The sequence below is a fragment of the Oryza sativa genome, chromosome 1, assembly GCF_034140825.1.
Source record: "Oryza sativa Japonica Group chromosome 1, ASM3414082v1".
Taxonomy (NCBI): Eukaryota; Viridiplantae; Streptophyta; class Magnoliopsida; order Poales; family Poaceae; genus Oryza; species Oryza sativa.
The window spans coordinates 22,576,025-22,582,024 of NC_089035.1; positions in this window are offsets into that span (position 1 = coordinate 22,576,025).

Below are 6,000 nucleotides of genomic sequence, written 5' to 3' on the forward strand. Positions count from 1 at the left end.
ATTCAGGATTTTCTTCTCCCTCTCCCTGTTGGCTTCCATCAGAGCTGCTTCCAGGAGAGCCTTAGCTTCTGGTTCAAGCTCACCGATGAACTTAAGTGGGGATGGCCACACCATGGGCTCTGCTGATGTAGGGTTCAGTGGCAGAGTATGGGCAATTCAGCAAAATGACAGGTCAAGTCTGAGAAGAACAGCAAACTCCTGTGAATTCGCAAAATGTGTTGATCATTTGGGCACAGGTGAGCGACATGGAGCTTTGCTGCATCTGCTTCGACCAGGCTTGCACCATTGAGGTCGCCGCCGTCACCGCCATTGCCAGCGTCGTATCTGCCGCCGTCGGCGCCGGCGCTGTCGCCACTATCAACTAGGGTTAGGGATTGGGGAGGAATAAGGAAATCGGGTGGGGGAGATGGACACGACGACTAGACCCAGTTGGGTTTACAAGCTACGGCGCCTAGGGGCAATCAGGTCTTTTAGAAATTTCTCTGACCTCTTTTGTCTCGGAAATTATAAAATATTGCCTCCAGTGTCCTACAACCAATTTCACAACTTTCGTAGTGTCCATAAACAGCGTCACGATTTTGCGGTGTCTCACAGCCAATTACACGATTTTTGGGTGTCTCGTATCAAATTTTGCCTACATTTTAAAATGGAGGTAGTACCTTGATAATCCAAAGTACAGGGGAAATAAATTTACCACTAGTCAAGAGATGCGATCTAGTATATGCAAAGACAAAGGGATGATCATGCATATACTAGATCTAATTTTTATACTAATATATATTCTCCCTCCGCCCTCAGAGCTGATAATACTTATCGTTTTAGACAAATATGGTATCACACTTTAGAATATTTGATTATAAATTATTTTTAAAATATTTTTCTTTCAAATATGGTGACTACATATATAGATTAGTCTTAAAAAATATTTTAATAAAATCATATATTTATTAACACTTTTATACATATTATAATAAAAAATATTGGTCAAAGTTACTTTTTATATAGACCGTGCTCTTGTTAAAAAACGAGTATTATTAACCCAGATAGAGTAGCTCTATCGATCCAAATATCCAATTGGGTCAACGTACGACAGAACGTCAAAACAAAAAGGATCAACTGATGTATACTTAACCTTCTCCAATTAATAGGGACGATCGTGCACGAGCTATATTAACTCATTGTTCCTTATCCACAGTGCTTATACTGTTGTTTCGCGAAAACAAAGACCTTCACACAGGCGTCCTAATTAATGTATATGCATGTTAGGCCGTGACAAAGACATGACAACGAGCATATATATAGCGTAATGCATGCTCTCTGCAGCAAATTAAAATATATTGGACCTAGCTAGCTTGACATTCCAAACCTTAGATTAAGGGTGTATTTAGTTAACGCTAAAATTGGAACTTTCATTGAAATTGGAACGATATGATGGAAAGTTTTAATGTGATGAAAAATTAAAAGTTTGAAGAAAAAGTTGGGGACTAAACCCGCCCTAAAGGTAAAACTTTTTCCAATAATTAAGATATATTGCTCTGACCGCACCACTTCGAGGACATGATAATTAAATTCTGGAAAAAAAAAAGCTTGGTGCCAATGATTTTTATAAATAAGTAATATTAATAAAACGTCTTCGGTCTGGGTTCGAGCCTCCTCTTCTCGAGAATCTACTAGGGTTCAAATCTTATATACGTACCCATCAATATTAAGCATTACGCTAGTATGCCTTTAATAGGCTAGTATGCTTTTAATAGGATTTGCGAGGCGGAGGATTAATTTGCTATTGGTCTTCTTCTCTTTAAGAGTGGATGCCCTTTTAATAGGATTTCGTGATTTGGCCTTGTCTATTCGCAATCTAATTACCCCTATAACATATCTGAAACACTGAGCTAGCATATCTTAAAATTGACAAAGTCACATGTGACTGAGCCAACATATCTTAATATTAAGAAAGTCACCATAAATGTCTCGTTGCCAAGGATACATTGGCTACAATTTAAATGATGATTAACCATAAATATGAGCACTATGCCAATTCTAAGACTTGAACAGGTCACAACAAGAAACATATCTAATCAATTAACTACACTCACTTTGTATTTTTGCCATATCTAATTTTATACGTCTAGCTCTCATGATAAAATGTTATAATCTCTTTCATTATTTTCCTGTTCATAGACAAAAGAAAAAAAAATACTTATTTATTAATTGAGTTCCGCAGAGCATTTTGGTTGACAATTTTAGTTACTACTCCATCCGTCCTAAAATATAAGCATTTTAGCATAGTGACAAGTCAAACATTTTTAACTTTGACCATTAATAACAAAAAAAAAATAAAAAAAGATCAATCATGTAAAATTGATGTTACTAGATTTATTATTAAATAAACTATCATAATATGTAACTCTTTTTATTTAAAACATCTTACTTTTATAAATATTGTTGGTTAAAGTAGCATCTCGAAGACCGTATCAGAATAAAAACATCTTACTTTTATAGATATTTTGGAACGGAGGGAGTAGTAGGTGTGATGTTTGACCGGTGGTCTAGCAAGTACGCAACGTCCACGATGAATTTATAACGCGTACTCCCTCCGTCCAAAAAAAGACAAACCCTGGATTTTCGTGTCCAATGTTTGACTCTCCGTCTTATATAAAATTTTTTTATAATTAGTATTTTTATTGTTGTTAGATAATAAAATATAATTAATACTTGACTTGTCTTTTTAATTTTTTTTTATAATTTTTTAAAATAAGAAACCCAGGGGTTGTCTTTTTTTTATTATTTTTTTTACGGAGGGAGCACGTGTAAGCTCTGTGGCGTGAAAGTACGTGCCTGCCCTGCCTACGGACACGAGCTACATGTACGTACGTACGTTAATTCGTACCACACTCGTGCACTGTTGGATGCGTCGCGCGGCCGGCATATATATCGCTAATTAATAAAGCGTGATAAATATGTTTTGTCATATCGTACAACAGGTCACACATGTAGGAGAGGGAGAGAGCTAGCCATTTCAGAGAAGTTATTCACAAGCCGCGCAAGAAAAATCGAATTAATTTATACTGTATATGTTTTTGAAGAGACAAATATGAATTTGGATTTATGTGGGAAGTAACGTACATGGCACATGCATGTTAATTATCAGATAACGATTTGAAATAAATCCTCCTTAAATATAATTGATTAGAGAAATGAAATTAAATGACGTCCAAAAGTCCGCCTCTAATATTTTACTTATCAGATATACGTTTCAAAAAGATATGTGCCTTAGCATGCATGGATGATTTGGTTTTAAAAGGAAATGGCTAAACGTACCAAATTTACAGAACTCTATTACATACCTTGGTATTCCAATTGCGATTGATAGATTGACAGTTGCTGATTTTAGTATACCTCCCAATAAGATAGAGAAAAGATTGGCCACTTGGAAATGTGGACACCTATCCTATGGTGGGAAAGCAATATTGATTAATTCCTGTGTGAGTAGTATCCCTTTGTATATGATGGGAGTCTATCTTATGCCTGAGAGTGTGCACCAGAAAATGGACTCAATTAGAGCTAGGTTCTTTTGGGAAGGTTTAGAGAGGAAGAAAAAAATACCACATGATGAAATGGGAGGCCCTTTGCAGGCCCAAAGACTTTGGGGGCTTGGCTTTATCAATACAAGAATAATGAATGTTGTACTGCTTTGCAAATGGATCTTCAAACTTGAATCTGGGGTGGAGGATCCCTGCTGTGATTTACTCCGGAAAAAATATATGTCTAATGGTGGGGGGTTTTATCAATCAAGGACTGAGGGGGGTTCACAATTCTGGAGAGGGCTGCATGAGGTGAAGAATTGGATGAAATTGGGAAGGTCTTATAAGATTGGAAATGGTAAAGCTGTTAGTTTCTAGGATGATACTTGGCTGGGAGATGTGCCTTTAAAAACTCAATTCCCTATCATCTATAGCATTTGTGCCGATACGAAAAAGACTGTTTACCAGATGTGTCCTAATTGAGAGTGGACAATTAACATAAGGAGGAATTTAGGGGGAAGAGAGATGACAGAATGGAATGATTTACATACTTTATTGGATGAGATTCAGCTGAACTCAGATAATGATACTATGTGTTGGAAGTTGACCAAATATGGTATCTATAAAACAAAATCTCTATACAGAGAGCTAGCCTTTGGGGGTGTTAGAGATGTCATTATGCAAGATTTGTGGAGAACTCCCATACCCTTGAAAATAAAAATCTTCTTTTGGCTCATGTTGAGAGGGAGAATTCAAGCGGCTTCCCAACTAAAAAAGATGAAATGGAAGGGCAGTCCTTATTGTAAACTATGTGGAGAGTTGGAGGATGTCAATCACTTTATGTTTAATTGCCCAATTTCGAAGTTCATGTGGTGTTGCTTTAGAGATGCGTTTGGGTGGGCTGGTATACCCAGAACAAGAGGGGAGCTCCTTGATAAGCTTAAGATGCAAAGTTGCGATGAAAATAGGATTCTACTTTCTCTTTTTGCAGCAGGGGCCTGGGCCATTTGGCTCATTAGAAATGATTGGGTGTTTAATAATAAACTGATCTCTAATGCAACCCATTTGCCTTACAAAGCTGTCTCTTTTCATCTCCAGCGGAGAAAACTAGCACTAGTGAAGACTCGAAGCTCTTTGGATACCTCGCGGGACTTACTACTTGCCAGCATCAGAAGGATAGCAAGCTCAAATGCCTGAAAAGTGTAGTAGCGCCGTGACTTCGTGATTTGCTTTGCTGGGTTTGGTAGTCTTGGTAGGGAGCTTTCCAGATGTTTGGTAATTTTCCCTGGCTTGTTTTTGGGCTGAGCCAGCAGCCATGATGCTTATGTTCGCCTAGCTGGTTGTTTCCCAGCCGATTATCTTATGTTACTTTTGTATTCTGAACTCTTATAGCTTTGAATGAAAGATGGGCTTTGCCTTTTTCTAAAAAAAAAATAGCTACGTACATCAAATGGAAGCTATAGCTACTAGCGGTACCCATTTAAAAGAAGGAAAAGTTTCTACACGTACTAATTTCTTATACTAATTAATCTTTTAACAACTCATCCCTAACAATACTCTCAAGAAACACCCAGGGGTTTTCCGGCTAGCTCCACAAGGTGATGGGCTAATTGGTCTGGGTTCAAAGCCACACCTCTTCTATTTATTTGATATTAATTTCTTCCCTAATATTCACTTTTTTTTATCTAACAATACTCTTATTCTGAACTGTTTTTAGAGGGTACCAAAATGGAGACGGGATTATGGGAATAAGAATGGCAACCATTGTAACACCCTAGGTAACCACGTACCCAGAGTGCCACACCAAAATACACTCAAAACTACTAACTCCTAAAATTATTAGAAATTTCGGCAGAGTCTCTCCTATAGATACGGACATCCATGATAGGCAGTTATAAGATAAACTAATAATAATATTATTCCCACAGTGCTATCTATTCATATAATCCATAGAAAGAAACTAATAGATATCCAAATGAATATTACAAGACAAAACCAGGATATAGTTTAAGTGTCATTATGGACCTAAGCAATATAATTTGATAGTGTGTAGATAGATGTGTATATAAGGGTGCTACTTTCCGCCCATACATACTGATCTCAATGTGTACTTAAAACCAAATAAACACAAGAGTGAGTACATAAATACTTAGCAAGTACAATATGGAACTAGAAAACACATATACACATCATTGGCAATAAAGCCTGAACATAAAACTTTCTTTCTTTGAAAAGAAACACGGTTTCAAACACCATGTTAAAGAAAATTAATAGTTCCCATCCCGAACAGACATGAATTGAAATAGTAGTTCCCATCCTGGACAACTGTGAATACATCCTAGCATTTGCCGGCAAAGCCGAGTAAGCTTGATCAACAATTACCTATAGGAACATGAATATAAAACCAGATAGCATATCCATGACTCACATGGAACATGAATAATTGAAACTAGAAACAAAAAAGCAAATTGAAACTAAA